The sequence below is a fragment of the Camellia sinensis genome, chromosome 2 (genome assembly GCF_055761805.1).
Source record: "Camellia sinensis isolate YWXY chromosome 2, ASM5576180v1, whole genome shotgun sequence".
NCBI classification, from domain to species: domain Eukaryota; kingdom Viridiplantae; phylum Streptophyta; class Magnoliopsida; order Ericales; family Theaceae; genus Camellia; species Camellia sinensis.
This window is the reverse complement of record NC_138962.1, coordinates 157,853,458-157,863,946: the sequence shown is the minus strand read 5'-3', so window position 1 is coordinate 157,863,946 and position 10,489 is coordinate 157,853,458.

Genomic DNA, 10,489 nt, shown 5'->3' with positions numbered 1-10,489 from the left:
CTATAAAATGGAGTAGGAAATCCCTACCTCGAAGAAAACAACACAAATGGTGAAGACAAAGATGAGTGCCCAAATACTAAAGTGCTCCAAATCGCCAAATGTTCAGATTAAATGAAAGCCCTCGACTCCCTCTATCTTTTTAATGAAGGATCTAGGGTAGAAACACACCCTAAGTGGATCAAATCTAAGAAAGAAGGTGAGTAGGGAGAGAGAGAAGTCGGACCTAGGGTTTGGAATCAAAAGAAAATGAAAAAGACTGATCAAAACCCGCTGCTGTGTATATAAACTGGACAGGCTCGCTCGAGCGAAGACATGGTCGCTCGAGCGACCAGACACAGAAAAGCAACGCTCGAGCCAAGGAAGCCTTGCTCGAGCCAACAACCCAAAAGCTCGCTCGAGCGAAAGAAAACTCGATCGAGCGAAGAACTCAAACCCACAGGTCTGAAACCAGACACACGCTCGAGCGAAGGAACTATTGCTCGAGCGAAGAACAAACTAACTCGCTCGAGCCAAGAAAAGCTCGCTCGAGCCAAGAATGCACAGCTACAGGTCCAAATCAAACGCAACCTCTCGCTCGAGCGAACAACTCCTCGCTCGAGCGAAGAACCAAAAACCTGGACAGCAACACTTGGTTTCTAAACCCAACCAACCTGAAACAAACCTACCCAACACATCCTATAATTCCAAATGAGAAAATAAGGGACAACAACAACAATTATACAATGACAGAATCTACGGAACCTAAGTCCGGATACATTAATCAAATGAGAAAAGACCGGGGTCGCTATAACCTCCCCCCCTTCAAAGAATTTCGTCCTTGAAATTAAGCATAAGTTTTTGAAAACAGATTTTTTTTTTAACAATCCATTAGTAAACATCTTGACCCAAAACTGTTCATTTCATCTCTTTATCAAGAGGCATCTCATATTAAATATATAACACAACATATATCTCAACCTGTATCATTATTATGCATTATTCCTTTCAATGTTAACAATCCCCATATCATATTCAATTGCATGATATATATAACACACTCAGCAATGTAATCAACATATGCAATGCTATACTAAACTTCTATAATGAAGCAAGTTTCAAGATACACCCATTTACCAAAACATACTCAACGTTTTAGAACTTAAGACATATGTAAAGCTCTTAAGTTCAACAATATTACAAAATCTAAATACAAGATTACAAATGAATAAACATGTCCGGGTATTTTTCGCGGACTTCCAATTCACGCTCCCAAGTGGCTTCCTCCACTCCATGATGTTTCCACAAAACTTTTACCAAAGGGATGGTCTTGCCTCGCAAAACTTGATCCCGCCTATCCAATACCCGAACCGGTCTCTCCTCATACGAGACATCCTCATCAACCACTAAATCGGTCCAATCCAACACATGTGATGGATTCGGCTCATACTTCCGAAGCATACTCACATGAAACACGTCATGTACTCCGGACAACTGCGGCGGCAAAGCTAAACGATAAGCAGCCTCGCCAATCCTCTCAAGGATCTCGAACGGACCAATGAACCGAGGGGATAACTTCCCACTCTTCCCAAACCTCATCAAACCCCGTCTAGGTGATATCTTCAGAAAGACATAATCACCTTTCCCTCAAACACCAAAGGTCTCCTCCTACGGTCGGCATACGATTTCTGACGACTCTGTGCTGTAACAAGCCTCTTACAGATAAGCTCAACTTTCTCCGTCGTTTCTCTCACCAACTCTGGACCCAACAGAGGTGCATCACCCACCTCGGCCCAACACACAGGAGATCTACACGGTCGGCCATACAAGGCCTCAAATGGTGCCATACCGATACTAGACTGGAAACTGTTGTTGTAGGCAAACTCCACCAACGGCAAGCGCCTCTCCCACGACCCACTAAAGTCTAGAACATAACCCCGAAGCATATCCTCAAGTATCTGAATAGTATGCTCAGACTGTCCATCAGTCTGAGGATGATAAGCCGTGCTAAAGGTCAACTTAGTGCCTAAGGCACTCTGCAAACTCTGCCACAGCCTGGCAGTAAAACGAGGATCTCTATCTGAGACGATCGTCACTGGGACCCCGTGCAATCTCACTATGTCCCGAATATACAAGTCGGCAAGATGATCTACCGTATCTCTCACGCGCATAGGAATAAAGTGCGCCGACTTAGTCAACCGGTCTACGACCACCCAAATAGCATCACTACCCCGCTGCGTCCTCGGAAGACCTACAACGAAGTCCATAGTGACATGCTCCCACTTCCACTCGGCAATAGGCAAGGGTTACAACAAACCCGCTGGCCTCTGATGCTCGGCCTTCACTTGCTGGCAAGTAAGGCACTTAGATACGAAAGCTGCCACATCTCTCTTCATACCCTGCCACCAAAACTGGCGACCCAAATCCCGATACATCTTAGTGCCTCCCGGATGCACCGCAAGACGTGAATGATGAAACTCTCGGAGTACCTCCTCTCGGCAAGACTTCGGCACAAACAGACGGTCTCGGTATCTCACACTCAGGTCGGAATATACCGTCAAACCCTTCTCAACCTTCCCACCGGAAATCTTCTCATGGAGAGATTCTACCTCAAAGTCACCTCTCTGAGCCTCTAACACTCGAGTCACAAGTGTAGGCCGTGCAATAACAGAAAACAAGGCTGCAGCCTCAACGGATTCGCCCAGAAGTAAATCAAACTCCCCAAGTGCACCCAACATCTCCCATTCTCGGATGGCTATACTAGCTATGACACCAACAGGTTTTCTGCTAAGGGCATCGGCCACCACATTGGCCTTTCCCAGATGGTAATGCAACTCAAAGTCATAATCCTCTATGAACTCCATCAACCTCCTCTGCCTCAAGTTCAAATCTTTCTGTGTAAACAAATATTTCAGACTCTTATGATCCGAGAATACCTCAAATTTCTCACCATAAAGATAATGCCTCCAAATCTTCAAGGCAAATATCACAGCTGCTAACTCTAGATCATGCGTAGGGTAATTCTGCTCGTGAATTTTCAACTGACGTGAGCCATAGGCAACTACTTTCCCCTCTTGCATTAACACACAACCCAGACCCTCTCGTGAGGCGTCACAATAGACTGTATAACCCAACCCTCTCTCTGGAATAATCAATACTGGAGCGGTGGTCAGTCTAACTTTCAACTCCTGAAACGACTTTTCACAAGTCTCACTCCATACAAATTTGACTCCCTTCCGAGTCAGTCTAGTCAACGGTGATGCTAACCTGGAGAAATCTTTCACAAACCGACGGTAATACCCAGCTAATCCCAGAAAACTGCGGATCTCAAATACACTCTGAGACTGTGCCCAATCCTGCACTGCCTCCACCTTAGATGTATCAACAGACACTCCTTCCCCGGATACCACGTGGCCTAAGAATTTGACTTCCCTCAGCCAGAACTCACACTTCCCAAACTTGGCATACAGCCTATGAGCTCTAAGTAACTCAAGCACCACCCTCAAGTGTGACTCATGCTCCTCCTCAGAAGGCGAATAGATAAGGATGTCGTCCACAAAAACGACTACAAACCGATCCAAGAATTCCCGGAAGATCCGGTTCATCAAGTCCATAAAGACTGCCGGTGCATTGGTGAGTCCAAATGGCATCACCAGAAACTCATAATGGCCATACCGCGTACGGAATGTCGTCTTCAGAATATCCTCCTCTCTGACCCTCAACTGGTGGTAACCTGATCTCAAGTCTATCTTAGAGAAACAACGGGAACCCTTCAACTGGTCAAACAGATCATCTATACGAGGCATAGGGTACTTATTCTTAACCGTAGCCCGGTTCAATTTCCGGTAATCTATACAAAGTCTCAAAGCACCACCTTTCTTTTTAACAAAGAGGGCTGGTGCTCCCCACGGCGAAACACTAGGACGTATAAAACCCTTGTCTAGCAACTCCTGGAGCTAAATCTTCAACTCAACTAACTCGGCTGGGGCAAAACGATAAGGTGCCATAGAAATCGGCGCCGTGCCGGGCACCAGGTCAATAGAGAACTCAATCTCTCGATGCGGCGGCAAACCAACAAGATCCTCGGGAAAAACGTCCGAGTGCTCACAAACCACCCTTGGCAACACAATCTGAGTCTCAACATCCTCACTAATCGAAAGGTTAGCAAGTAGACCACTAAGCTCACTTCGTCCTCGCGGAACATACCTCGGTGGCAACACATCACCAACTCGGTCCCCCAGAAAATGAAAATACTCTCCGCTCACGGTACAACAAGTGACCCTCTGGCGGTAGCAATCAATAACTGCCCGGTATGACGATAACCAGTCCATACCCAAAATAACATCGAAACCCCTCATAGGCATAACTACAAAGGAAAATGGGATTCTATGATAATCAACCTCTATATCACAACCCCTAATACCTTGTTTCAAGATCAATTCACCCCCAAGAGGTGACACTACACAAATAGGAGATGCTAACTGTGCTAACTCCAACTCCAAAACAGATGCAAATGCAGCAGACACAAAGGAATGAGATGCACCCGTATCAATCAAAACATTAGCAACCGAGTTGCAAAACAAAAAGGTACCTCTCACAACTGATGGTGCCGGCACAAGATCCTGCGCGGTAACAGCATACACGCGCCCAGACGACCTCTGATCAACCTGCTCACCCCTAGGAGCATAAGATTGCTGCACTGAATGGGACGATGAAGCCCCCTGATTGGCCCTCGAGGCCTGACCTGACTGAGCTGGCTGCTGACCCTGAATCGGCCTCAAACCCGATGCACCAGGTGTGCCACCCAACTGCGGGCAATACCTCTTCATATGCCCTGGCTGACCACACTGATAACACGAGAGTGGCTGGCCTCTACCCTGACTCTGGCTCTGAGATCGAGCTGAAGATGATGCTGCTCTCTGCACTCCTCCCCTCTGAGGACAAACTGGAGACTTGTGGCCCAGCTGGCCACACTTGAAATAGGTAATGTCTCCCTGACTGCCTTTCCCCGAACTAGCACTCGGTACAGGAAAAGTCGATCTAGAAAAGCTACCCTGAGACTGCTGGGGATTAAAACCCTTCTGTCTCCTACCATCATTCTGACCATCCTAACTCCTCTTGGAGCCCTTCTGTCCTTCCTCCTCCTCCTGCATCATAATTTCCATGTGGGCTGCAGCATCAACCATACGCCCATAATCCCGAATCATAGTTCCCTCAACTCTCAGCTTGAGGCCACGCCTCAACTTCTTCTCAAACTCAATACAACGGCGTTCCTCAGACGCCACCAACTCAGGTGCAAACCTGGACAAACTAGTAAATGCAGCCTCAAACTCGGCCACTGAAGAACTCGACTGCTTAAGCTGACAAAACTGGTCTCGCAGCTTCTCCCTGACAGCTGGAGATAAGAACTTCTCCTGGAAAGCATTCACAAAAGCCTCCCACGTACCTCCTATACGCCCCTTAGTAAACTTCCACCACTGACCCGCATCCCCCTTCAACTGGAAAGATGCCAAGGTCACTTTCAACCCCTCGTCTTCGATGCCAAGCATCTCAAACGTCTTCGTTATCTGTTCGAGCCATTCATCTGCCTTAAGTGGCTCTTTTGGATCACCCACAAATTCATCCGGATTAGACCGGAAGAACTCCCTCTTCAAAAAGGAAGGTCCTGCATCCGCATTAACAGCCTGAGCTTGATTCTCAGCTCTGAGAATGCCTACTGACTCCCTGAATGCCCCTGCTATCTCTCGGGCTAGAGCGCCCATAGCCTGCTGGCCTACTGGCTCGGCCACATTGGCGTGGCCAATTCCCTCCTGAACTGCCGGAATCTCCTCTGGCACAGGCACCTCCTGCCTACCCGGCCTACCACGCCTACCGCGTCCTCGTCCTCGTCTTGACATCCTAATAAAGGAAACAGAGACATTAGCACATTAATAAATGTGCCGAAGCTAAACACTCGCGTCCAAATGCAATGGACAACAATGATACATTCCACGTAAGCACATAATCACATAAGCACCTACGAATTTCATTCCCGGATAATGATAGTCCCAATGCGTTACTATAGTTCCGGTTGGAAGCAGCAGTGATCAAGTGCCTTTCCAACAAGACTACTAGAAACTCAAGGGTCCAATCAACATCCTAGAAACTACATTCCATACCCACATAATCACATAAACATGTTATCACATAAGCATATAACATTACACTAAGTCTCTATCAAACGAGACGAACCCAATGTGATGCTAATCACGTCCCACGTACCCAAAGTATTCAAACCCGGTACGCTCTGATACCAAGTTGTAACGCCCTCAAAATTAACCCATTATATATCATTAACATGCATTATTTAAAGAAGACAATTTATTAATTCATTCATCAGAGTATTACTAAATAAAGCATTACATGCAACATCGAAATAAATGCCCTACAGGCTTACATCTTTCCAAGCCAACACTTGGATTCAAAAATATGAGTTCTAATCTCAATACAAGAAAAGCCCTAGGCTGGAATGTTTACATGTACTAATAAATAAAAACTATTAACTAAAGATAGTCTTCTTCAATCCAGAAGCCAAACCCTCCCAAGCTAAGTCCTTGGAGGTAGTTTATCACCTGAACCTGAAAATGATGTTCCCATAAAGGGTGAGCCACAGCCCAGTAGAAATATACTAAACCACATATAAGCAATGAATAAAGCAATAGCATTCAACAGATGGTTAACCAAAATAATCAATTACTTCATTTTACAGTCTCATGACACTATTGCCAAAGATACGTTTTACTTTCCAATTTTATCAACATGGCTCAGAACCTGGCCAAACTTATAACAGTGAATCACATATATCATATTCACATCCTTCCAATATCAACAAACAAATGAGACTCAAGCTCAAATCAAACACTTCATACTTCCAGATTGATACACATTTTAGTGATGTATCAATAAAACACTTCTATATAAATAAGCACACATAAAAGTGATGCTAATGGAGTCCATCCCCTATCTCCTCCCAAACAAAATCCGGTTTAGAGGTTCATCCCCTATCTTCCCCTAAACCGTGGAGTACATCCCCTATCTCCTCCCACACACAAAACAATGTATGCAAATGCAATGCTCAATCAATACACATATTTTCTGTATCAATGCCATAGTCAAAATTAATGACTTAACCAATGTGATTAGTTTCAGTTATTTCTAATCCACATGCAATGTCTACAACAATCACGACTATCCTCCACCGATAGCCCAAAACAGTTATTTCTAAACTGAAAATAACTACGTCAACAATTCAATAGACAAATGATTCCAATTACCCAATTACGCTATTTAACCAATGAATTCCCAAATTCCATGAATTTAACCATCTTTTCCCAATTCCATGAATTACTTATACAAATTAATTCAATAATACAACTAGGGTTTTTCCCAAAATTTACCAAAGTATCCCCAACATATCAAATTACCAAAGCTTAGAACAAAACCTATAAAATGGAGTAGGAAATCCCTACCTCGAAGAAAACAACACAAATGGTGAAGACAAAGATGAGTGCCCAAATACTAAAGTGCTCCAAATCGCCAAATGTTCAGATTAAATGAAAGCCCTCGACTCCCTCTATCTTTTTAATGAAGGATCTAGGGTAGAAACACACCCTAAGTGGATCAAATCTAAGAAAGAAGGTGAGTAGGGAGAGAGAGAAGTCGGACCTAGGGTTTGGAATCAAAAGAAAATGAAAAAGACTGATCAAAACCCGCTGCTGTGTATATAAACTGGACAGGCTCTCTCGAGCGAAGACATGGTCGCTCGAGCGACCAGACACAGAAAAGCAACGCTCGAGCCAAGGAAGCCTTGCTCGAGCCAACAACCCAAAAGCTCGCTCGAGCGAAAGAAAACTCGATCGAGCGAAGAACTCAAACCCACAGGTCTGAAACCAGACACACGCTCGAGCGAAGGAACTATTGCTCGAGCGAAGAAAAGCTCGCTCGAGCCAAGAATGCACAGCTACAGGTCCAAATCAAACGCAACCTCTCGCTCGAGCGAACAACTCCTCGCTCGAGCGAAGAACCAAAAACCTGGACAGCAACACTTGGTTTCTAAACCCAACCAACCTGAAACAAACCTGCCCAACACATCCTATAATTCCAAATGAGAAAATAAGGGACAACAACAACAATTATACAATGACAGAATCTACGGAACCTAAGTCCGGATACAATAATCAAATTGGAAAAGACCGGGGTCGCTATAGTTGACTACACAAGTCAATTTATTACTAAAGAGGTAGTCTCATGTCAAAAATTAGTATTTTTTCTTTTTTCTTTTTCGCATGTTTAATGACTGGTGAATTTGATATGTAGGTTTTCAAGAGTAAAGAATAATTGCTCAATTGGGGAAGGGTTACTGGAAGGAAAAATGATTTTGTGATTGTCATCAAGACATCGGACTATGGTGGTGGTTATAAGATACCAAGGATATATCTTGCATGTGAGAGAAGTGTTTAATACAAAATTCATAAGAAATTAAAAGGAGATGATTTAAAAAAAAAATGTGAAGTTGACGAGTCCAAAGTGTTAATCATGTTATTTAATTTTGATAATGTCTAAAATATTAATTGATAAATTATGATTCTTTTATACATATCTTATATTATTTGACACAAACTATTATTTGTTTAAAATATATATTGTATGATAAAAATATTTTGAAAATTTTACTATTCACGTTTTGAAAAACTAGACTGATCACTATTCATCTTTTCACAAATTTGTTGAGTTATTTTCTTTTAACAAAATTGATATACTCACATGGGATGGTTAGTTTTTTTTAAAAAAAGTGTACTTAAAATCTCGTCAACAATTACAAAAATTATAAAAAAATGTATATATTTTCATATATATTATAAATTTTATTTTAAATATACGTAAAGAGATTTTATTGTGCAATTAAATTTTTTTTTTGTGTAATTAAATATTTTGTTAGAAAAAATATTATGCAATTACTATACAACTTTTGATTATTTGTTGTTTTGAAGAGAAAATTAAACACTATTCATTTGTTGACTAGTTATATATACAATAGTGATCACTTATATTCTTAATGTTTTGTAAGCGACATGCTTGGCACCTGACATAGAAAAGAAAAAGGAATTGTTTATAGTATGCCTCATGCAAATTTTGAATATAAAGAAGAACGGTCTTATTGTGACGCCCCAAATTTACACTGTTGGTTGTAGTCTAGGAAAAGTCACTAATGAGTTCTATGGTCAATGACCAAGTAAGATCCCAGATCGCCAGAGGAGTTACATTAGCCTCCCTTCTAAGTTTAGCTTTCTTAGATAGCGCACTACCTTTTTGACAGATCTTAAGAGACATTGACACAAGGTCTCGTAAACGACGTCAGGGATTATATTGGTGTTAGAATATAAGTGCATAATAATTACGAATATCCTTAATTACAAAAACTCATTCCACTACATTATATCCCAAAAGAAAACTTAAATTTTCATATGAGCCTTACAAAACATCAAAAGGGAAATTTCTAGCTTTTCTACAATAGCCAAATATCTTCAAAGGTTTCCGGCTCGTCGTCTCCTGCTGTAAGCTCCTCTTCGGCACCTGGCATGATACGCCGTGAGATTTGAATGCCCAGTAAACGCATACACACCCTATCCCTTTTTCCAGTCCAATACACAACAACATTTACAAAAAGACAGAGAAAAGGATCATGGCATTTAAGTTCATAACACATATTATATGGTTAGTTGTTAATAGTCTAGAAATCTCCCAAAGAGATTTCATCCTCCCAACTCCAAGAATTGGACGCGGATTATTCGATATGCCCACTCTTTTGTTGCTTTGTTGCAGACCTTACCTCAGATGCCTACCAACGGTTATATACCGCGTAGCGCCAACCGAGGGTCTCAAAAGAGACGGTAATGATGGGCCTAGCCCAAACCCACTGCCTAGGGTCCGAATACAACCACTCCATTCAAGAGTTCCAAACAACCAGTTGCGCAAGACTTGCTCATTTTAATCCACTACTAATATCAACTTAACATTTTCATCATTTATGATGTATGACTAGTGTGGTCGTTAACCCTCTTTACCAACCCATTTAGTTTTTCCCTTTTTTACATTAAGTTCTTTACACATTAGTGGTTAGCACAAGTAAGAGAAAAATAAGGCCATTCAAGGTGAAACTCAAGCATGCAAGTATAACATATATTACAACAAATATGTCATGATAGCACAAAAACACTAACTACAACAAGAACCACACTGTTATATTTTCAGCACTGCATGGTTCAAAAATAAATATAGAAAAAATATTTTCCAAGGGTTTCAGAAATGTGGCTTACTGAGAATTTGTAGAGAATTAAATCTAGTTTTAGAATCATTTTACGGAAGTAGGGTGGCCCTTTTTTATTTTTAGATATTTAAGAAATATACAGACTCTGCCCAGATTTGACAATTGTTACAAATTTCGGCATTTCTCTTAAAATACTCATTCATTTTC